The following is a 14156-nucleotide window of genomic DNA, read 5'->3' as shown; positions in this document are numbered from 1 at the left end:
TGACCCCCCCACCCCCCCGGGCAGATCCACTGGCTCTTCCAGGCTTTTCAGATCAGCCTCCCGACACTGGCAAGGGACGAGCTGAGCTTCACTGTCTCCCCCTTCGTCCATTTCCTCGTTGGTGCCAAACTCCTGGCGTGGGAAGGACAGGACCCCCCCCCCCCATCTTGGGGAATCGGGTGACACGCGTTGTCATCGGCTCAGTAAATTCCACTGTGTCATCGCGTTGCCGGTGAGCTGCTTCCCACCTCCACGCTTTGAGGGCGAATGTTATGTAACAGGACCGAAAACTGCCTGCGAGGCGGCGTGGAGGGCTCCCTTCAGAAAGGGGGAAACAGAAACTCAGGGAGCCTGGGGGCCGTGGGGGATGGTGGTGGCACTGCGTGGAGCCCCGCTCCGCCGGGGTTCTGGTCTGCCCAGCAGCCTGGGAGTGTCCTGCCCTCTTCCTGCCTGGTTTCGTTGTTGGAGAGGCTGTCCCTGGGGAGTTGGCAGGACCCCTGAGCACATCCCGAGGCTCTGGCCACGCAGAGCAGCAGCTCCCTAAATGCCACGAGTCCCAGGACCCTCGCTGCTGCTTTGTCCTCCAGAGTCCGTGTGATGGTGACGGGGCACCTGCTATGGAAATGCCAGGTTTTAAGGGGGCAGCAAAGTTCGCAGTTTCCTTTTCAGAGCCTTTGGCTCAGCCTCCTTGCCTTCCTGCCAAGAGGGTGGAGCCTTGCAGCCGCCTCCAGGGCCAGTGCCCTTCCTGCTGCGGCCCACTGCCACTGGGAGAGGCGCATCTGCTCGGAGCCTTGACAGACTGGGGTCGTGCTTCTGGCCCTGGGCTCTGCGGACCTCCAGTGTGTGTGGGGGTGGCCTGGGGGCTGCGTGTGTGCGTGTGCTGTGTGTGTGGTTAGTTTCTCAAAAGCCACAGGAATAAACAGGACATGTATTCTTGGGGCATTATTTTCAAAGTTTTGGAAAAAGGTTCTTGTTGTTTACAAGTAGAAGAAACAAGCATACACCACAAAGTGGAAAGAGGCTCCTTCCACTTTAAAGATAAAACAGACGACTTTAAAGAGATTCGCATGGCGGCCGGTTGGAGCCCCCTCCCCTTGGTGGGGGGGTCTCCTCTGCTGAGAGTGACTTGAAAAGTTCATCTATCAACCCCACCCGTTTCTCGAGTACTGTGTGCAAGGCCCTGGGCCAGACACGGACGGGTGGAAAGTGGAAGGTGCAGCTCCTCCTGCTCCTGAGGATCTGGTGGTCCAGGGAGGGGTCTTGGCTACATCTCCACTCTCCTCCGCCTCACCACTCTCTCCAGCATCGCCGTCATTGTGATCCTCTTCCTCATCCCCATCCCCATCCCCACCCCCATCGCACCACCACCCCCATCCCCATCCCCACCCCCATCCCCATCCCCATCGCCACCCCCACCCCCACCCCCACCCCCATCCCCATCCCACCCCCATCCCCATCCCCATCGCCACCCCCACCCCCACCCCCACCCCCACCCCCACCCCCATCCCCATCCCATCCCCATCGCCACCTCCATCCCATCCCCATCCCATCCCCATCCCCACCCCCATCCCCATCCCCATTTCCACCGCCGTCCCCATCGCCATCGCCATCCTCGCCCCATCCTCATCCTCTCCAGCATCTCCTTCACCATGATGCTCCTCCCCATCCCCATCCCCACCCCCATCCCCATCCCCACCCCCATCGCACCACCACCCCCATCCCCATCGCCACCCCCACCCCCATCCCCACCCCCATCCCCATTCCCACCGCCGTCCTCATCCCCATCGCCATCCTCGCCCCATCCTCATCCTCTCCAGCATCTCCTTCATCATGATGCTCCTCCCCATCCCCATCCCCACCGTCATCCCCAGCTTCATCCTCCTCCCCCACCGTCTCCAGCCTCAGCATCACGACCACCATCTTCTTTCTTCTTCTTCACCATCATAAGCTCCGAAACACCTGTGTCTGTTTTGTTCCCCACTGTTCCCCTAGCTTCTGGGGTATTGTCTGGCATATATTAGATACTCGATAAATATTTGCTGAGCGGGTGTCTCATCGTCATATAATAACGCTCCCCTCTGTGTTGCGTACTAGCCCAGCTACAGCTTCCTGCCGTCCTGGGAGGTAGGAAGTGTAGCTGTCTCTTCCAGATGGGGACACCGAGAGAAACTGAACAACTTCCAAGGGCTGTACCCCAGTAGATGATGAGGTTGGTATCTAGACCCTGATCCGTGCACCTGCAGTGCCTGGCCTCCCACCTTGAACCACGGTGGCCTGAGGCTCCTGGCAGAGCTGTGGGGTAGGACTTAAGCTCAAAGGGCATGGGCTCTTGAGGCTGGCTTGGTGAGGGGTGGCTTTGAGTTAGTTTCTCCATGGACGCTGAGGTAGTCCGTGTCCAGATGCCAGAGGGCCTGAGCTGGAGGTGCCCACGTGGGTTTCAGAAGGTGTGACCTGCAGGAGGTTTCACAGCAATTCCATGTTTGGGGCTTCTTGGCCAGTGGCTAGGTTGGCTTCTGGTGCTTCCCAGGCATTTCTGTACCCGCCGTGGCCATGCCAGGCTGGAGGGGGGCTCTTGGGTTTTCCCTTTGATCAGGAGCCTGCTGGGGTCACCTGCAAAGTGGTCACAAGGCTGCCCCGGAGGACTTTCCCAGCTATTAGGGCCACCACTTCCTCAAACCTCCCTGAGGTCCCCGGAAAACACCAGCGTGGGAGCCGCGTGGGTCTGGAGAGCCACTGTTCTGGGGCCGCAGGGGAGACGGGCTGGAGAGACTGGGCACCCACCTGCGGGGCCTGGACGCACGCAGCTCGTAGCCAGGTGGCAAGGCTGTGTGGTGTATGAGCGTCCTGGGCTCTTGCACTGACGACCCCACTCTGGGGGCGCTTAGAGCGATAGGAGTTTATTTCTCCGCCGTCCTGGAAGCCAGAAGTCTGAAGTCAGGGGGTGGCAGGACCAGGCTCCATCTCGAGGCTCAGGTGCGGGTCCCTCCTGCTTTTTCCTGGTTCTGGGGGCTCCTGGCCGCCTCCCTCCAGTCTGTTTTGTCTTCACAGGGCCTCTTCCCTGTGTCCGTCTGATCTCCCCTCCTTCCTCTTCTAAGGACACGTGGCATTGGATTTAGGGCCACTGGCCTGTGTGACCCCATCTTAACCAAGTACACCTGCAGAGACCATTCGCTGGTGAGGCCACACAGGCACCAGGGCTGAGGACCTCACCAACTTCAACATATCTCCTGGGGACATAATTCAACCCCAAACAGATGGCACGGCCACCTTTAGGCCCGCCCTGCGGGCAGCACCAGGCTTGCCAGGTCTCACCCACGACGGTCATGGCAACCACGTGAGCTTATGCTTCGCTGAGGAGTTGGCTTCTTCTCGGACCCGGCCACCTTCGTTGCCCTTCCTTCAGCACCACTTGGATTTCTGCTGGGGACCCGTCACCCCCCAGGCCAGGGCTGGGGTGGGACCTGGCCTGCGTCCACCCGACCGTCCTGGTCCTCTGCCGGGAGGGTTTGGGCACGTGACCCGCATCACACCCCCGGATGCCAGGGCCTCTCCCCTTTCTGCCGCATCAGGAACGGTGAGGCTGTGAGGCTAGACCCACGGCAGGCGCTGCTTGTCCTGAGTCCCTGACACTGACGAAGCCAAAGAGGGTTGTGGCACCCCAGCTGCAGAGAGACCTGGGCCCTGCAGTCAGCCTGCCCTGAGCCAAGTGTCTCCAGGAACTTTTGCTTCCGTGAACCAATAAATTCCTTTTTTCTCCTATATTTACTCCAGTCAGTTTAACCAAGATAATTTTTTTTTCTTTTTAGGGCCGCACCTGTGGCATATGGAGGTTCCCAGGCTAGGGGTTCAGGCGGAGCTACAGCTGCCGGCCTACACCACAGCCACAGCAACTCGGGATCTGAGCCGTGTCTGTGACCTACACCACAGCTCACAGCGACGCCGGATCCTTTAAGCCACTGAGAGAGGCCAGGGATCGAACTTGCGTCCTCATGGTTCCTAGTTGGATTCATTTCTGCTGTGCCAGGACGGGGACTCCAAGCTGGATAATTTTTTGTGTGTCACTCATCACGGAAAGAGTCCAACGCACAGATTCAGTCACCACCCCTTTGAGAATCCACCGAGAGCTGAGTATCGCCTCCCTAGACGTGTGTGGAATCACGGACAGGCACAAGCTCGTGATCGCGCGCTTAGCCTCCGGGGAGCTTTTAAGATTTTCTGGATGCCAAGAGTCTCAGGCTGAAGTTGATCTGAAAAAAATGCTGCAAAATTCTTGCCAGCCTGCCTTGGCTCTGAAATCGGATGAGACGTTGTCACTGCTGATCTGGTCCCCACCTCGTCCCGAAGCACAGATGAACAGCTCAGGTTCAGAGACGTGGGCTGTGTTGGGGTAAACACTCGCCTGCTTCCCTGGGCAGGTGTACCTTGCTTCATTGGGCTCCACACACAGGTGGTTTTTTTTTTTTTTTTTTTTTTTTTTTTTTTAAGACACATTGAGGAGTTCCCTTCATGGCTCAGTGGTTAATGAATCCGACTAGGAACCATGAGGTTGCGGGTTCGATCCCTGGCCTTGCTCAGTGGGTTGAGGATCTGGCGTTGCCGTGAGCTGTGGTATAGGTTGCAGATGTGGCTCAGATCCTGAGTTGCTGTGGTTGTGGTGTAGGCCAGCAGCTATAGCTCCGATTAGACCTCTAGCCTGGGAACCTTCAGATGCTGTGGGTGCAGCCCTAGAAAAGGCGGGAAAAAAAAAAAAAAAAAAAAAGACACATCTAAGGCTCGAGGCAATGATTCATTGGATAAGTCCATCGGTGCCCCTTTTCCAACAGCATTTGTTCACTTCGTGTGTCATATTTTGCTAATTCTTGGCAACATTTCAAACATTTTCCTTATTTATTTGCTTTGGTGCCGTGTGATCAGTGATCTTAAATGTTAACCGTTATAATTTTTTTTTGTCTTTTTAGGGCCGCTCCCGCGGCATATGGAGGTTCCCAGGCTAGGGGTCGAATCGGAGCTGTAGCCACCAGCCTACACCAGAGCCTCGTCTGCGACCTACACCACAGCTCGTGGAAACGCTGGATCCTTAACCCACTGAGCAAGGCCAGGGAGCAAACCTGCATCCTCATGGATGCTAATCAGATTCGTTTCAGCTAAGCCATGACAGGAACGCCATAATTGTTTTTTTTAATTTATTTAAAAATTAAGAAAAAATTTTTTTTACAATTTTTTTTTAAATTAAGGTATGCACATTTTTTAGATGTAATTCTATTGCAGACTTAATCATTTCCGTGTAGCATAAGCATAATGTTTGTTTGTACCGAGAAACCAAAAAATTCACGTGACTTGCTTTTTGTGTGGATTTCCTGGATTGGTCTGGAACCAAATCCACAGTATCTATCTCTAAGCGAGGCCTGTAGAAGTGTTTTCAATTTGAAGTAGTCTTGATCCAGCCCCAGCCAATACCATTGGCGCCAGAGGGGGCTGGGGGGCAGGCGCTGGGATGCGGCCCCTCAGGGTCCCACGTCCTGGCCCCGCGTCCAGGCTCTCCCAGATTCACGCCACACACCCCTTGTCACCGCAGACGTGTGCTCTTGGTGACCGAGCCTTGGTCACTGGCCACAAAACCCTGCACGAGTTTTTTGAAATAATAATGCATAACCAGGCACTGGAGCAGCGGAACGCTGAGCTGTTTCTGTTGCCAGCGAATTACGTATTTTTGTCCATTTACAGAGGACAGTTCCTCAGGAGTTTATGTCAAGATCCCTGTGGGTCTCAGCATCAGAAGAGCCCGTGTTTGTTTCTGGGCTCTGCGCAGCCTGAATTTTTCTGTAACTGGGCTTGGAAAGTACAGCAGGTTCCTCAGAGGCTGGGGTGCCGTGGGAGCGCGGTCGGTGGTCTCGCTGGGGGTTCTCGTCACAGAGGCTGGCCCGTCACAGGGAGCGAGGCAGGGCCCTCCCTCGGAGCGGACGGGGCTGCGGGTGGCCCACATGACGCCACAGTTCTGGGGTCGGGAAGGGCCTCGCTCCCCGCTTCGTTGGTCTGTTTGACACTTCAGTCCTCAGGAGGGGCCTTGGGATACATAGTGGGGCCCAGCGTGCGCTGCCACCCCAGCCACTTGGCTCCCTGCTCAGAGGGTTGGCTCCGTGTCGAGGAGAGCCTGTGCAGTTGGGTTTGTTTGTTTCAGTTTTAAGATTATTATGAAATATTTCCGACGTAGCAAAGTGTCGACAGGGTAACACAGGGACCTCTGGACCTGCCATGTGGCCTAAGCAGCCGAACATCCTGGGCCCCCTTCTCCGTTGCCCTCCCTGCCCCCCCCCCGAAGGCGGGCTGTCCTTGACCACGTGTCCTGCCCCGACGGCACTTTCCTCTTCCTAAAGAGGTGACCTCGGGAGGATTCTTCACTTTTCCAGAGGATGCTGAGGCCTCCGGTACCTGCAGCCATCGTGTGGCCTTGGGAGCACAGGGCACCTGGTTCAGCGCAGGGGAACCTGCGTGGGTGGGTGGCTGAGTCCTGGTTCTGGCTGACCCCCTGACCCCGCCTGACCTAGGTCACCTCTGTCACCTCCTGTGACACTGCAGCTTCCTCCTCTGAACCCCAGGGTCACAGCAGGCCCACTGGGGAGCTGTTGGGTGGAGGGCGGGGGCCAGCACCCTCTGCCTCGGGCCCTGCTAACGGCTGTTACTGTGCAGCCTCTGGGCTGTTCTCAGGGAGCTGCCGCACCTGGTCTCCTTGGGGGCACTGGGGCCTGTCCTGTCACCTTGGCTGGACGGCTCAGCCTCTCAGCAAACAGTGCTAGATTCCTTCCCCCAAATAAAAAAGCACAAGAAAGGGCTTTCTTCATGAGCTGTTTGGCAACCCGGGGAGGGAAAAAGCAAAATCAGAGACATGGAAACAGCTCGGGGGGGAGGTGGGGGGGCCCGGCGTGCAGGAGCCACCGCTCCCCTGCGGTGAGCCCGCAGAGCCGCCGGCCGCGCTGCCCGGGCTGCGCCGTCGGGAAAGGGGAACAGGAAAGGCACGGCGGGTTGAGCAATAGGAGCCCAGATTGGGGCCAGGCAACCACAGCTCCTGGGTACCGTGGCCGCCAGGCGTTTGCACAGGAAGCGCCCCCCAGCCCAGGAGGCACAGGCCCTTCAGTACAGGGGGCACCTTGGGGTCAGGCCTGGGCTGCCACCGTCCTGCACGTGGCCGCGGCCCGTTGCACCCCAGGAGGAGTGGCACTGCGGGAGCCCCACTTCACACCCCACAGTCAGACAGGCAGGGGCACAGGCGGCTCTTCCCTGAATCCACAGGCTGCTCCTCAGCCCGCCTCTCCCAGGAAGCCTCTGGAACTCTCCAGAAGGAATGTTACCTTATCAGCTGGCACCCTTCTCTTCGCTTGCTTCTTAGCAGTCTCTCTCCTGAGGCTGCCTTGGTGTCTGTGTAATTTGTCTCCCAAACTGTACATGTAACTCAGAGGAAATTTACGATAAGAAAATAAAATTTGCCCAGGATCCCACCATCTGACCACTGTTGTGATGTGTATATTTCCTTCCTAACTTTTCCCCTTAATTGACGTTTTTGCATGTGGTTTAGTATATAGTAGCGACACAGTTGGAGAGCCAGCTTCGGATCCAGCATCATCTAATGAGCACTTTTCCAGAGCTGCGGTGGTCTTCGTAGCTGCCCTCATCAGCCCTGGGTGTTTGGCCTATTGTTTTATTGGTAAGTTTGTTTTTTTTTTGTCTTTTGTCTTTTTAGGGCTACACCTGAGGCATATGGAGGTTCCCAGGCTAGGGGTCAAATCGGAGCTGTAGCCACCGGCCTATACCACAGCCACAGCAGTGCGGGATCTGAGCTGCCCCTGTGACCTGCACCACAGCTCACAGCAAGGCTGGATCCTTAACCCACTGAGCAAGGCCAGGGATCGAACTTGCATCCTCATGGATGCTCGTCAGGTTCATTAATCACAGAGCCACGACGGGCACTCCCTATTGGTAGGTTTTTAAGAAAGCATGTTGGCGTGGACGCAGTTACAATACCCACAGAAGTCCGATGACTCGTAGAAGGAACCTCCAGGTTTTGCTCATCCAATTTCAACGATTGTCAGCCTGTGACTCAGCACCCCTGTGTATTTTTATTGTGGTAGAACATACACAACACAAAACTTCCCACTTTTAACCGTTTACGTGCTCAGTTCCGTCATTAGGCACGTTCGTATTGTTCTGCAGTCATCACCCACATCCAGCTCCAGAAATTTTTCATCTTCCCAAATTGAAACTCTGTGCCCATTAAACACTAGCCACCTGTCTTCCCTCCCCTGCCCTGGGAACCTCTGTTCCACATCCTGTGTCCGTGACTTTGACTCTCTAGGTGCCTCAAGAACGTGGGACAAAATCATTTGGGCTCCTGTGCCTGGCTTCTCTCACTGAGCGTAGTATTTTCAAGACTCACTATAGTGGTAGCAGGTGTCCGCGTTTCAGTCCCTTTGAAGGCTGAATACTGTTCCGTCGTATGTGTGTGTCACGTTCGGCTTCTCCGTTCCTCTGTCGATGCACGTTTGCGCAGGTGCTTGTAAGCAAATTCGAACATCATTTTATTTTGCCTATGGCAATGTCTCAGTGCTCTTAAATGTGAAGATTTAAAAAAAATCATAACAGCATGATTCCACGCAAACAGCTTAACAGTAGCCCCTTATATCACGTCGGGGACGTCTTCCTGGGGTGGTTTGCTGGAATCAGGATCCCGGGTAGGCTGGGCTGCCTCCTACGTCTCCTTCGTCCTCTCTCCGGCCATTTGCTTGTTGAAGAGACTGGGTCACTGTCCGTTTGGAGAAGGTGTGTCACATGCTGACTCGGGGGGTGGGTGGGTGTGTCTCTGTGTCCCTCTGGTCCCTAGGCTGGACCCGACTCGGGCTCGGTCTGGGGCGGGCAGGCATGGGGGGCGCCACGTCCTTCCTCTGACGTTCGTGCAGGCAGGAGGCATGGGCGTCAGCGCCGTCCCCTCCTGTTTTGCATGTTTCCTTTATGTTTATTGTTACTCTGTTTGGAAACCTTCTAGAACCCAGAGAAACATGAGACTATTTCAGAGCATTCCTGGGCACCCCTGACCCAGAGACCCCCACTCAAGTTCCCCAGCGGCAGGGCCCCGGGGCTCCCGGCTCCTGCTCTCTGGGGCAGGACCCCAGCCAGGATCACGTGATGCCCCCGTCTTCAGTCTGGATGGGTTCTTGGGCCGCTCCTTGGCGTTCGCAGACTTGACACGTTTGAATATTCCAAACGTGTCTTTTATCACATGCCCTTCGGTGTGGATTTGTCTGGTGCTGCCTCACAGTGAAATGCAGGTTATGCATTTTGGCAGGAAGATCACAGAAACGAGGCTGAGGTCTTCTCAGGGGGTCCCGTTGGGGGTGGTGATGGTGGTCCGTCCACTGTGCCTTCCTAGAGTCCTGTTACGCTCAAAGCCAGACCCCATCGCGCTCTTCGTTTACCTCCACCCTCAAGCACACGCGCCCTTGTGTAAGTTGCTTTTGTCCCTGAACCACCTACGACCGAGCGGGCCCCATAGCAGGACCCAGGGACTGCTCGTTCTTTCTAAACGCAGCCTCGTTGTTCCGAGATGGCACAGGTCCGCTGGCTGGCCCGTGGCTCTGCCTCCCCTCTCCCCCGACGACACTGCAGTCAACAGCCTCGTGCAGGGACTTTGTTCCCTTGTGGGAGGCGTTCGTTGTATTTTAGAAAGTTCAGATGGCTAGAAATTTCTTCCTCCTTTTGAACCAAAGTCCATCTCCTTGCAGCGTCTTACCCACCCGGTCCTGCCGGTGGAGCCACAGAGCTCTAAAGCCAAAGGCTTGTGCCCGCAGTGGGGCTGGTGAGTGAGCGAGGCCCTCTGTGCCCAGGGAGGCGGCTGCGGAGCCTGCGGTCCTGGGCCGAGCCGAGCGCACCGGGACCAGACTGTCCTCCAGACCTGCCTGCCGAGTGTCTCCGTCCAGGGTGCCCGTCTCGGCTCTTCTTCAGGACACGGCCTGTCTGGCGAGAGCCGGCTCTCCTGATGGATCCTGTGTTCCTCCAGAGCCGGTGGTGGGGCAGCTGCACTCAGTTTATTTCCCTGCTTGATCTGCTTTACTGGCGAAATGGAAACAGTGTTGGGGGGTTCCCATCGTGGCGCAGGCCGGCAGCTGTAGCTCCGATACGACTCCTAGTCTGGGAAGCTCCATGTGCCATGGGTGCGGCTCTAAAAAGACAAGAAGACAAAAAAGAAAGAAAGAAAGAAAGAAAGAGTGTCAGGCTGAGTATAAGTTAGAATTAAGTTTGAGTGCAGAAGAAGGAGGAAGGAGAGAGGGGGGGAGGAAGGGGGGGAGGGAGACGAGGGAAAGAAATGCGAGAGAAACACAGTTCTTTTACCAGATAGACCGTTTCTCTCCCACGTATGGAAAAAGGAGACTCCAGAGGAAGTAGCTCCAGGCTGGTGTGGCCGCTGCATGGTCTTCCGCACCTCTAGCTCCTCCCGATGTGCTGTTCTGTCCTTCCCAGCACTGTGCCTCATGGTCTATGGTAGCTGCTCAAGCTCCAGCCGTCATGTCTGCATTCCGGCCAGTGGGAAGGAGAAAGCAGGAGACAAAGCCACTCCTTTTGTTTTGAGTAGAATATGCATGGAGGGACGCACCACACTTTGCCTTACAGGTTATTTGTTTGAAACGAGCTTCTCTCGCTGAGAAGTACCTCTGTGGGACACATGCCAGCTCTTAATGTTGGGCACCTCTGGGGACTGGGATAGGGCAGTGCTCCTGATTCTTGCCTGATGGTGAGCCCCTCAGGCTCACGAGGAGACGGATTCTCCAGGGGCAGCCAGAGTCCAAGCCAGTGGGGAGCAGCCATGGAGAAACGTGTGGACCCAAGCCTTGCAGAGACCGTCCTGCAGGGCAGGAGTTAGGAATCGGGCTGGTTGTGGGACCCTAGAGGGAAGGTTCGGGAAGGCAGGTTTCAGCTCCATGTGGCAAAGCACTCGCATGTTGAAGGCTTTCAATGTGGCAACATGATGGCTTTTCTCTGGGTGTTTGGGTGCGGGGCACCCTCCGCCCGCCCCGCACCTCCAAGCGCACGTCCGAGAGTAGGGATTGGAGGCTTCTCTGGTCCTTGAAGGAGTTCCTGAAAACTGGCAAGGGGTGGGCTGAAGCCTGGTCATTAATCTTCGTTGGGCGTGATTGCTGTGCGCCAGGCGCCGACACAAGGGCCTGTGGGCATCAGCCTGCCCTGTGCTTCAGGCCTGTGCACCTGCAGCCCAGCAGGTAGAGGTGGGTGGCTGTCTGTCTGCTGCCCTGTGTCCACAGCTGCAGGGGCAGAACCCTGACCTGGATGGCACGTCCAGCTGGCAGACCAGACCCAGCAGAGCAGGTGTGATTTCCACCCCTGCACAATGACCGGCCCGTGGAGGGCATCACCCTAGTGGGAGGAAGACTGGCTTCCACGCGGGGGGAGGGACCAGGCCCACCTGGGTGTCTGGAGAAGGGAGAGTCCCAGCGGCCACTGCCTCCTGGGGGGCCAGGGCAGTGTGTTCCAGGCCGTCTTTGAGCACAGCCTGCCGCTGGCCCTGAGGCCGCCCAGATGCTCCTGGTTGTGACTCGGCTTCCCGGGCAGATCCGTCTCAAGGGCGTCACGACACAGGTCCCCTGACAGCAGAATTGTCAGCAACGGTCGGTACGGCAGCCTCTGGTTTCCCCAGCTAGTCTAGCGAGTTGGCTCTGCACTAGTTCTGCATCTTTGAGCCTGGCAGCTTCCGGAGAACCAGGATTAATGGGATAAGGAGACGGATTCCACCCCATGAGGCCTCCTGGAGAGGCCCACCTGGTCTCCCAGCCAGCCCGAGATCCGCATTCCAGATCCTTCTCTGTAGTGGCAAGTGCTGCTTGTTCGGGTTTAGGATGGGGCTTGGAACTCCAGTGTGGACACTCCTTGCTGGCATCCCCAACCCTTCTGGGAGGTAGGATGTCCTTTACAAATAATGAGCGGAAAGTTAGCATTCAGCTGGGAAAGTGAGGGCCGGCCCCTGGCCCTGCGGGCTCCAGGCAACCCTGAGCTTCTGCACACGTGTGCGGTGCTGATGCGGCTCCGAGAGGAGGGAGGGCCATTGGCAAAGCCAAGCCGGCGGCAGCTCCTGGCTTCTTTTGGCCGCGTGGTGAAGAGAATCGGTTCCAAAGATAGAAGGGGGTCTTGCAGCTCCTAATCCAGCCTCTCACGGACCATTAGCAGGGCACAGACTGGTGCTTTGCCCCTGCTCCTGCCTCCGGTTGCTGCAGGAAGATTTAGCAACCAGCGGGCCCAGGGGGAGAGCCCTGATTCCTTAGCACCTGCCCGTTACCATGGAAACACGCCCGCAGAGGCTGATCTCAATGTGGAGTCAGGAGTGAGGAGTTGGAAGGAGCTGTCCCCTCCCCTACCCCCCTCCCCCGCTGCCCCTCCCGGGGGTCTGCACCCGTGACCTGTCATCGGCTTGGCTGAAGGTCGCTTGTCTCTCCCTGTCCCCCTGCCCAGGGAAGCTAAGAGCCGGAGGATCTCTGGGGAGGTTTCAGAGGTGTCTCTTAAAGCCAGAAGTCGTGCCTCACCCGAGGACACGCGGCCTGCAGGAGCGCGCAGCCGGGGCCCCGTTCTGTGCGGCAGGGAGCCTTATAGCTGGATCGGATGCGGAACTGAGCTGAGAACGTGAGAAAGTGGGGGCTGTGGTGCTATGTGTACCACCGCGACGGTGGCCAGAGGGCTCCTGGGTCACTAAGTGAGGGGTGGGCATTGATGGATGGCCCAGAAGAGAGGGCTAAGATGCGGTTCGGCCAACACCTGGGGTGTAGGACCCAGGGCCACACATTTCCCGGGGGTCCCCAGGGCCCACCCTCAGGGTGCACCTGTGAGACTTGGTGCAGAGGGAGGGGCAAGTCCCTGGACCCGTCCCTGTGCGTGGGTCACGGATGGGCCCACGAGCCCCTGCCCTCCCTCTGCCCTCTCCTGGTGACGTTCCTGCCCGTGGGCTCAGTCTCCACCTTGGTGCCGAAGGCCCCAGCTCCTGGGAGTCGGTTGGTGAGAGCGGGCTGCTGCTTGGTGTTGGCCAGGCTCTCCAGGGGCCCTGGGGACGGCCGGCGCGTGCACCAACACAGAGGGGCCGGTGGCGGTTCAGAAATGAACGATGAACAGAACAAACAGCCGTGTGGTCTTGACCTTGTCCTGGCCGGGTCTCTGGGAACTGGGCGCTGCGCTCCAGCTGGGTCAGGCTGCACTTTTTCAGTTCCCCATTGGCCCCCCCGTTCCCAGGCTGCTGCTGCCCAACTCAGCTGGAAGCCTGGCCGCGGGGCTGTGGTCCCTCTCCTGTGGCTGGCCCGGCTGCTGGGAGTGGGGCTCTGCGTGCCATCGCCTGGCCCGGCCTGGACGGGGACGTGGGCGTGGCCGTCTGTCTGGGAGAGTTGGACGAGAGGTCGGAGGTGCAGGGGAGGTGGGGTACCCTGCTGCCCGGCAAGGCCTCAACCCTCGGAGCCCGCTCTGTGGCCTCAACCCTCGGAGCCTGCTCTGTAAACTCGGGCAGTAAGATCCACGGCATAGGGTCCCTGTGGGTCCCAGTGGGCCACGTGGGAAACCGCCTCGTACCAGACCTTGCCTGTGTCCGCCCACCTTTGGAGGCCTCTCTCAGGACCTTCTCGCGCTTCCCTGCTCTGCTTCTTCCCCACGAGGGACACCTCACCCCCCTCCCCACGTCCCACACGGTCCCTGCTCTTTCCTGCTGAGGTCCGTGGTGTGGGTCCCTGCAGCTCGGCCGGACCCTCTCTCTGCAGACACCGAGCCCTTGACCGGGGCCATGTCTGGGGCAGGGCCCTCGCTACATCCTAGGGAGGAGTCCCGGTCACGGGGTGGCCTGGGGCCCGGGACGCCTTTTGGCAGAGTCTTTCTGTGACTCCCTCCCACCACAATGGCTAGCTGCAGGCACACAGCCCGCCTCCAAACCTTGGGGAAACCAGGGGACGACCACACTCACGGGACCCCAAAGCCAAGCGCTCTCTGCAGGTGTGACCCAGGAACACTGCTTCTCCCAACGAGCTGGAAGCCAGAAACCCCCGTGAATCCAGGGGCAAGGCTGGCTTGCCGTCTCTCCAAGACGCTCTTCATGGAAGCCCATTTCTGAAGGCCCCCTGCTGGGCAGCACC

General features: G+C 58.0%; 1 long non-coding RNA gene across 1 annotated transcript; it reads right to left on the bottom strand.

Annotated features, from left to right (window-relative positions):
• Positions 1-8088: 8088 nt before the first annotated feature.
• LOC146402161 (uncharacterized) lies at positions 8089-13199 on the bottom strand. Its single transcript, XR_014805299.1, has 2 exons — positions 10378-13199; positions 8089-10207 (listed from the first exon to the last, which is right to left on the bottom strand). It is a non-coding gene; the product is annotated as an uncharacterized LOC146402161 (long non-coding RNA).
• Positions 13200-14156: the final 957 nt, after the last annotated feature.

This window comes from Sus scrofa, chromosome 6 (assembly GCF_054392235.1).
Source record: "Sus scrofa isolate SSC_HxYL_T2T_F1_AM1 chromosome 6, Sscrofa_HxYL_maternal_Yorkshire_Landrace_v2.0, whole genome shotgun sequence".
Taxonomy (NCBI): domain Eukaryota; kingdom Metazoa; phylum Chordata; class Mammalia; order Artiodactyla; family Suidae; genus Sus; species Sus scrofa.
Note: the sequence above shows the minus strand (reverse complement) of the source record. Positions and strands in the feature narration are given on the sequence as shown.